Source organism: Lactuca virosa, chromosome 5 (genome assembly GCF_052849685.1).
Source record: "Lactuca virosa cultivar CGN04683 chromosome 5, Lactuca_virosa_CGN04683_v6, whole genome shotgun sequence".
In the NCBI taxonomy this organism is placed as follows: Eukaryota; Viridiplantae; Streptophyta; class Magnoliopsida; order Asterales; family Asteraceae; genus Lactuca; species Lactuca virosa.
Genome location: NC_136430.1, coordinates 325358993 through 325367821, shown reverse-complemented (window position 1 = coordinate 325367821; position 8829 = coordinate 325358993).

Sequence of the window (8829 nt, the reverse complement as noted above, 5' to 3'; positions counted from 1 at the left end):
AGACTGGATCAATCAAATTTGAGAGACCTATCAGCTATTGAAACAGCGAGGAACTTCTCTATCTTCTCTTTGGTCTCCTCGACAACAGGAATGAGCTCTTCAAAATAGAAAATAAGTTTGGAAAATGATTTGGAATCCAGATTAAATGGCTAAAACGAACTACCAAAGTCTAAAGTCTAAATATAATATGTATTAATATTTCTTAGTATTTTAAAAAATATGTATATATTATAGAATATAAATATAAATTAGTGATTTATTATTTTATAAATCTTCGGTGCGGTTCGGTTTTGATGGACTGGTTTCTTGGTAAAAACCGCACCAACCCGCAGACCTTTGGTTTTTGCAAAAATGAAATCCGCACCATTGGTTTTTGCATCGGTTTCGGTTTGTTGGTTGCGGTTTTGTCGGTTTATTTTTAGTCAGTTCGGTTTTTGCTCACCCCTACCTTTGGCACCCCCTTTAGCTTCTGGAAGAGTGGGGGCTAAGGACTTTTCATATTAAGGGCTTAATGGTTAAGATATTATGAATTTTGGCTTTATTAAGCCCTAGGGTTTGAGATGTTAATCAGTTTGGGTGTCTTAATGGATAATGTTGGAAACTTTATTCATTTAGACCATAGTTTAGATCATAGAGCTCTTGGAATCGAGGAAAGCAACTTAATCCATTAAGCTGTTGGAAACCCAGTGCCTATGACGTGGCCATAGGTTGCTACGGCATGGCGACTGGGAATTACCGTTGTTTGGTTGGGTGAAGGCCACGACGTGGCGGTAAGCTAAAGTCAACTTTGACCATTGACTTTGGACATGGGTTGACTTTCTAGTCAATCTCTATTTTTAGAAGGTAGACTTAGGGTTTGCCTTATGTGGATTGTTAGGAGGTGTTTTGCACCCATCTTTTGGCGGTAAGAGCTGTTGGTTATGATCGATGTGGCTTTGCGTGAGGTTTTAGTCATCATCATGATTCAGTGAGTCTCCTCACTGTACTCGTGGGTCGAAGGCACCAATGTCGGCCCACTATGATTTGTTATGTGCTTGTTGTCTTTGTGACACTTGCATGTTATGCGGGCTAGGCCCATTATATGTCGGTCTAGGCCCATTATATGTTGGGTTGGGCCCATGGATCAGGAAGGGGTAGGCCAATGTATGTTATATGCTAGCTGTCTCTGTGACCCTTGCATTGTATGACGGACAAGGCCCAATTATGATGGGTTGGGACCAATATGAGGGCTAGGCCCATTGATATGTATGGTATGTGGTATTTTGGGGAACTCACTATGCTTTGTGCTTACAGTTTTATGGTTATGGTTTCAGGTACTTCCGGTTCGAAAGGGAAAGGACCCACCTTGATCGCAGCGCATCCACTCATGTTTCCGCAACTTTTTGATTTTGGGATTGTACTCTCATAACATTTTTTTTACTTTGATATACTTTTAAATGATTGAAGAGGATAAATGGTGTTTATGATTGAATTTAAAAATACAATTTTTACCTTATAATTTTTGGGTTGTTACAGTGTATGTGTGTGTGTTTTGTACATAATATAAATGGTCTTTTTTAATTTCCTGAATATTTTGTATTATATAGTGAATGGGTGTATTAATTTGTGAAATTATGATTTTGTCCTTGCTTTCCAAAAAAGACAAAAATTAGGACTTTAACCCATGCATCATATCCATCCATTTCTAATTAAGGCTAAGATTAGTTTCTAGGTTCCTAATTATTAAGAACGATTCATATATAACTTTGGTAGGTTGTTGCTAATAGTTTATTTTTATTGAAATATTTATCTTAAATACGCTCAAAACGGATCATTTGATTTTTTTTCTATGTTTTTTTGAGAAAAAACGGTTTGCCTGATATTTGGACATGGGTTTAAAAATGGTCATGAGTTGATCTAAAACTAACTATAGGGAAGTAGCTTAAGTCATAATTACTTTTATCAAAGTATGATATTTTATTATATGGATAATTACTTATAAGGGTAATAATCTATATTCGGTATACATATTTAATCACTGAAGGGTTTTTTTTGTATTATATTTACCATTGAACTTGATTAGTCTATTAAAAAAATACTAATATTACCGGTTATTGCAGTTTTTGTTGATTTGGTATCTTACATTGTTATTAATGATTTGACAGGTAATGTACTATTTGATGGGTTTTGAGCACTATAACAATCCTATGGTGCACATACAACCCTAATACTTTGGATCTAAGTTTTCTCAAGTTATACATGCAATAAAATTATCCAAAGCATGAAACCTACAACTAGCATAAAATTTTGATATTTGAAACATAAAAACTAGTTAGATGAATACCTCTTTGTTGTAGCTTGTAAAATTTGGCATTTCAAGAGCTTCGTACCTAAAATGTGATACCTCTAATAAGTCACAAACACCAAGAACAATGGAGGATAATGAACGAGAGGCTAGGAGGCACACAAAACGGCTAGGGTTCTTATTGGAGCTCTTAGGGGGCCTTTTTGGTGATGCTAGGGGTTACATTTATAGTGTGGAATTCCTAGGGTTTCACTTAAACCCTAATTCACTTCCTTGGGCCTTTCGTGCAATAATCCATATGATACGCCCTTTGGACTAACTCTTCATGGACTCCCACATAAAATTAGTCCTAATCAACATGGATCATTAGCCCAAACTATATGTACTACTGATTTACTTAATCAGTCCCCGTTAATTTAATCAGTCTCTTTTGATCACTAAATTAATTCCAAATTAATTCTTGACCAATACCAATAAAATAATATGATTTCTCAATTAATATATTATTCTTATAATATATTAATAAATCACAAATAACCTCTTTCTCAAATATCCATTCTATCAAATTGCTCCGGTGAAGGCAACCCAAAAGGACCATGTTACTATCGGGTCAAGTACATACAAATTATAGTTATGGGCTTAGACACCTAATCCAACAGTCTCCCACTTGGATAAGTCTAATAATTATTATTGCAAGTACAACTTCAGAATCCGATTAGCAATCGTAGCTCTCAAAATCCGATGTTGAACTCTGATCTTATCAGTAATGTGTCCTTTAGATAAGTGATCAAATATTCCTCTGTTCTACAAGATATCATATAGACATGAAACGTGGATTATAATCATTCTCTCTGTCCAAGTTCTGTTTCCCGATTTCCGATTTATGATGACTGACTAATTGAACAAATCAAATCAGTCCAGGCTTGGCCAAGCGCTTAGGGTGTCATCACTAAATCATCGAGGGGCCCACAAATATCGCTTTTATCCTCTTAGGGTAAAAGGAATAGATAATCTTCGACACATATGCTTGTACTATTTACTCATTGAATCACACACAACAATATGTTTTATAACATCAAGTTACTGATGCGTTTACGTATCATCAATGTGCAACTGATTTGTAAAATACAACTCATATGTCTCCGTTTCAAGAATATAAGATATTATCATCTCACAATCACTCGTGATAAAATCCATGAAGTGATTCATGTGAGCGTGGGTTTAATCCAATAATCAAATTCCAATTTCAGGAGTACTCATGAATACTGTAGCAAACATTTGCTATGTCTAAGATTTTAGACAATCTACAGACGGATTCATGACAGTCTTTCCTCATTACTTACTTTCAAAGTATGATCGACTTTGGATGTTTGAATAACCTAGTTATTCGGGAAGTAAACATGCGAAGTGAAAAACAAGAATAATTTAATCCAGTATGGTCTCAAAACTTTTGAATATAAATAAAAAGCACTTATTATTTAATCACCATATTGATTACACGTTACTCATTGAATAAATGTTTCGACTAATCAACTTAGTACTTTAATTAAAACAATAGTTATCCCATGCTCTAAACATGCACACTATGTTTACCTATGGTCCTCTCTTTGTGAAACAGATCAATTTGAAACATTTCCAATGATGCTCATTCCACAATTCCAAATCCTTATCATAAGTGTAAGAATACCAAATTCTTCCACTATTAGAATGTGTTAGATTCTAAGCTATTATGCAATTATCATTTTGTAATGACTAGGCACCAAAGTCACAGAGATTTGCCAATTACAAACATTCCATTGGAGATTGTTACAAGACAATTCCATGGATACGAAGTCTCATATTCAAAATACATTCCTTCGAATATCCTTCTTGCATAAAAGTTTCTACACATAGGTTCTTAACATCCAACTCCATTATGGAAACATTTCCATATTGCCATATGACTATCCATTCTTAATAGAATCATATCTATTCAAAATCACGCCAATATGGTCCATCCATTACTATACTTCCAACGGTCCATAAGCAACTAATCTTCAGCGAACTTTAGATTGTCCTTGACAGTTGCGTAAAACTTTCAGTCATATCTTGTTCTAGTCCTTTTTCCCTCTTAATACCCTAGGTATTTGGAAATTAGAGCAATCGAATATTATAGCACATGTAATCGATCCTATATCTGAAGCACATGGGATACGATTCATAATGTCTTACATAAAGACATGATACTAGACCAGTATTTTGCTATAACATTTCTACATATATAGAATTTCTAATGTTGAAACATTTCAACATTACATTCATATATATCCATGACTAAGTCCTTTTAATAATTTCAATCTAAACTTTTAGATTCGAAATAAAGTATAAGTATCCTCTCCCTTACTATAGCAAAACAACTTTTCAAATTCTACAACATTGCAAATCAAAACTTTGTTTCCTATAAATAGCGTTGCTAACTCGCAACACCTATCATAATGATTATGCTCCCACTTAGCATAATAATTACATTCTTACTAGCATAACAATTATGTTCCCACTAGCTTTGACATGTACCCAGAAATCAGCTGGACTTCTATACATAGCATTGCTAACTCGCCGAGTCCCCTAAAGTCCATGTTCATAAAGTCGATTTCTGTTGAGCTCATCTCATCCAAAGGGTAGATCTGACCTCCTAGGGTCGATATAGAACGTAAAGTTAAGAACTTTACGTCCATGCATGGGTCCCTAAGGTCAAAAGACCCTAAAATGAGGTCTACAAGATGCATGGGGTTACTATGGCCCTAAGGTTTGCATCTTTATGCCATGTAACCCTCCCTAGAGCCTAGATCGGAGATATGAACCACTTGGGACGTCGCAACACCAAGGACCAAGGTTTTTTGGGCCAAAACCTTTCTTAATATGGGGACAAATAGATCTAAGAGAAAGAAGATCAAGTCGGAAGCTTGATTACCAGAAAAGATGGCAAATGGGGTGTAGTTCCTGGATCCACTCCTTCCCCCGTGAGTCTTCTATCTTCCACTTCTTCCACTAGCTTCAAGAACCACCAACTAACACTCAAAATAACCAAGAAAGCTCAAGTTCACTTATGGAGGATTAGGGTTTCGAGGGCAAAACTTGAAAGTGATGGAGGCTGGGGTGGAAGCCTCATAAGATGTTTAATGAGGGTGCAAACCCTCCAATTTAGGGTTTCACTCAGACAACTCCTACTTACCGAGTCGGTCTTCTGACTCGTCGAGTAGGTCACTTAATCCCCCGACCCGGAGTCGATCCTACTCGACGAGTTGGGTCTCCAACTCGCTGAGCCTAAGGGTAAAATATGAAGTTTGTCTCAAATTTAAATACGTACCTGAGACCGGATGTTACAATTCTCCCCCACTTGTCTTACACTTCGTCCTCGAAGTCTGCTGACTCTGAAAACAACTCTCGGTAGTGCTCTGTCATTTCTTCTTCGGGCTCCCACGTCCACTTCGAACCCATGTGGTGCTGCCACTGCACCTTTACTAACTCTACCCTCTTGTTTCTCAGCTCCTTCGTCTTGCGATCTAAAATCGTCAATTGGTTGCATAACAACTTGGAAGCAATGGCAGGCCCTGTACTGCTAGGTGGCAAGAAGTTAAGATTGCATAAGTTCAGTCCATATGAGTTTGGATTTGTCATTATCCTTGCCTTGTGACTATGGTTTTGACGATTCACATGGATAAGAACACATACACCATAAAATCTAAGGGTCATAAGGTTTCTCTCCGATTCATGAAAATGATGGTGAGGAAACACTTCCACCAAGTAGATTTGAAGCAGATGGCAAAAGGTCTAAACAATTGAGACTATGATTACGGCATCCCTTTTCATAGTTCTGAAATTGTTTAGACACACATGCATGCTATCTAAGGAAAGGTGTATGATTTTGATAAAGTTTTATCAAAGCATCTCGTATCAGAAATCTGAACTTTGGTAAGAAAGTCAATAAAGTATTGATTTCTAGAAGTCCAGCTGATTTCTGAGTACATGTCAAAGCTAGTGGGAGCATAAGTGTTATGCTAATAATCATCATGTTAGTGGGAGCATGATAATTATTGTTAGTGTTGCAAGTTAGCAATGTTAATTATAGAAAACAAAAGTTTCAATTTGTGAGGCTGCAGGGATTGAAAAAGTTGTTTTGCTATAAGTAAGGGAGAGGATATACTTCATTTCAGTTCTAAAGGCTTAGATTGAGACCTTAATCATCTTTAGTCAAGAATATATATATGAATTTCATGTTGGATTGGTTCAACTTAAGGAAATTCTATATATTGCGTTCTCAAAATTCGATTATGATTACGGCATCCCTCTTCATAGTCAAATTTTGAAAACATGGCAAATAAAAATATTGTAGCAAAAGACTGGTCTAGAATCATGTCTTTATGTGAGACATCATGAATCGTGTACCATTTGCTTTGGGTACAGGATCGATTGCATGTGCTATAATATTTGTCATTTCTAAATTTTTCCAAATGCCCAGAGGCATTAAGAAGGGAAAAGGTCTAGAATTGGATATGACTAAAATGATTAAGCAATTGTCGAGGACAATCTGAGGTTTACCAAAGATTGGTTGCTCAGGGACAGTTGGAAGTATAGTGCTAATTTTGGAAGGACCATATTGACATATTCTGAAAAGAGGCATCTCTTATTCAGAAGTGATAGTCAAAATGAGAATATGGAGTTGTCTCCATAGGTGGAAGTTATCTGTGTAAGATTAGAAAACTTAATGCAAGAAGCATGTCCAAAGCAATGTACTTTGAATATGAGACTTAGTTTCCATGGAGTTGATCTCCATTGGAATACCTTATAATGACTGTTGACAAGTCTTTGTGACTTTGTACATATTCATTACAGGAGGGTCAGTGCATATAAGTTTAAAATCTAAACAGATTTCGATAAATGATAGGAATTTGAAATTCTCACATTTTTCGATAAGGATTTGGGAGTGTGAAATTAGAATCATTGAAATTATGTTCAATTGGTTTATTTCACAAAGTAAGGATCATAGACAAACATAGAGTGCATACTTGGTGTATGGTAAAGCTATTGTTTAAGAAAAACATAGTGTACATGCTTGGAGCATGGGACAACTAGTGTTTTTAATTCAAGTATAAAGTTGATAAAACCGAAACAATGAATAATGAGTAATCAGTATGGTGATAAATAAAAGTGTTTATTTATATTCATAGGGTTTGATACCATATTTGATTCATTTATTCTTGTGTTTCACTTTGCATGTTTTGACTTCCAGAATAACTAAGTCGCTCTTCCTGAATGATTAAGTTATTCAAACCATCCACAGTCGGTCATATGTTGGAAGTAGATATGAATCAAGACTGTCATGGGTTGGTTTGTAGAGGTCCAAGTTGGTGGACAAAGTGGTGCTACAACACTCATGAGTGCTCATAAGTTCTGAGTATTAGATTCAACCCGCGCTCATTTGAATCACTTCATGGATTTTATCACGAGTGATCATGAGACGATAATATCATATATTCTTCAAACCTAGAGATATGAGTTGTTACTATGAGTTGGTTATACATTGATTGCACGAAAACGCATTTGGTAACTCGATGTTATAAAATGTGCCTTTGTGTATGATTCAACAAGTAGTAGAACAAGCCATATGAGTCGAAGTTTATCCATTCCTTTTACCTTCGGGATAAAAGCGATATCTGTGGGCCCCTCGATGATTTAGCGATGACACAAGTGAGTGCTTGGCCAAGCCAAGACTGATTTGATTTGTTCAATCAGTCAGTCATCATAAATCGAAAATCGGGAAACAACAAATGGACAGAGAGAATGATTATAATCCATGTCTCAGTCCATATGATATCTAGAATGGAGGAATATATGATCCCTTATCTAATGGACAAGTCATTGACAAGATCAGAGTTCGACAGCGGCTTTAAGAGCTACGATTGCCAGTTAGGTTTTGAAGTCATACTCAATAATAGTTTTAGACTTATCCAAGTGGGAGACTGTTGGATTAATGTCTAAGTCCGTAACTATATTTGGTATGTACTTGACCCGACCCGGCATGGTCCATTTGGGTTGCACTTCACCGGCACAATTTATATGGATAGTCTTTTGAGAATAGTATATTTATGATTTATATTAATATATTATAAGTTCTAATATATTAATATGGAATCATATTATTTAATTAGTATTGATCAAGAATTAATTTAGAATTAATTAAGTGATCAAAAAGAACTAATTAAATATGGACTCTTATATATATATAGAATGGGCCAAGTTCATTTAGGTTGGGTTAAGCTTTCATGGATGGTCCATGGAGCTTTTAACCCATGGATCCTATGTAAATGAAAGGTCATGGGTATTAGGGTTTACATGGATGTAACCCTAATCCTCCATAATATATAAAGGGGTCCTTGGCTCACAAAATTGGAACAAGTGTGTGAAAATAAGAGTGGGCCGATTTTAGTGTGCATACATATTCTCTCAAGTTCTTCCAAGGTGTTTTGGTGATTTGTGATTCCATTTGAGGCTTCCATACTATTGGG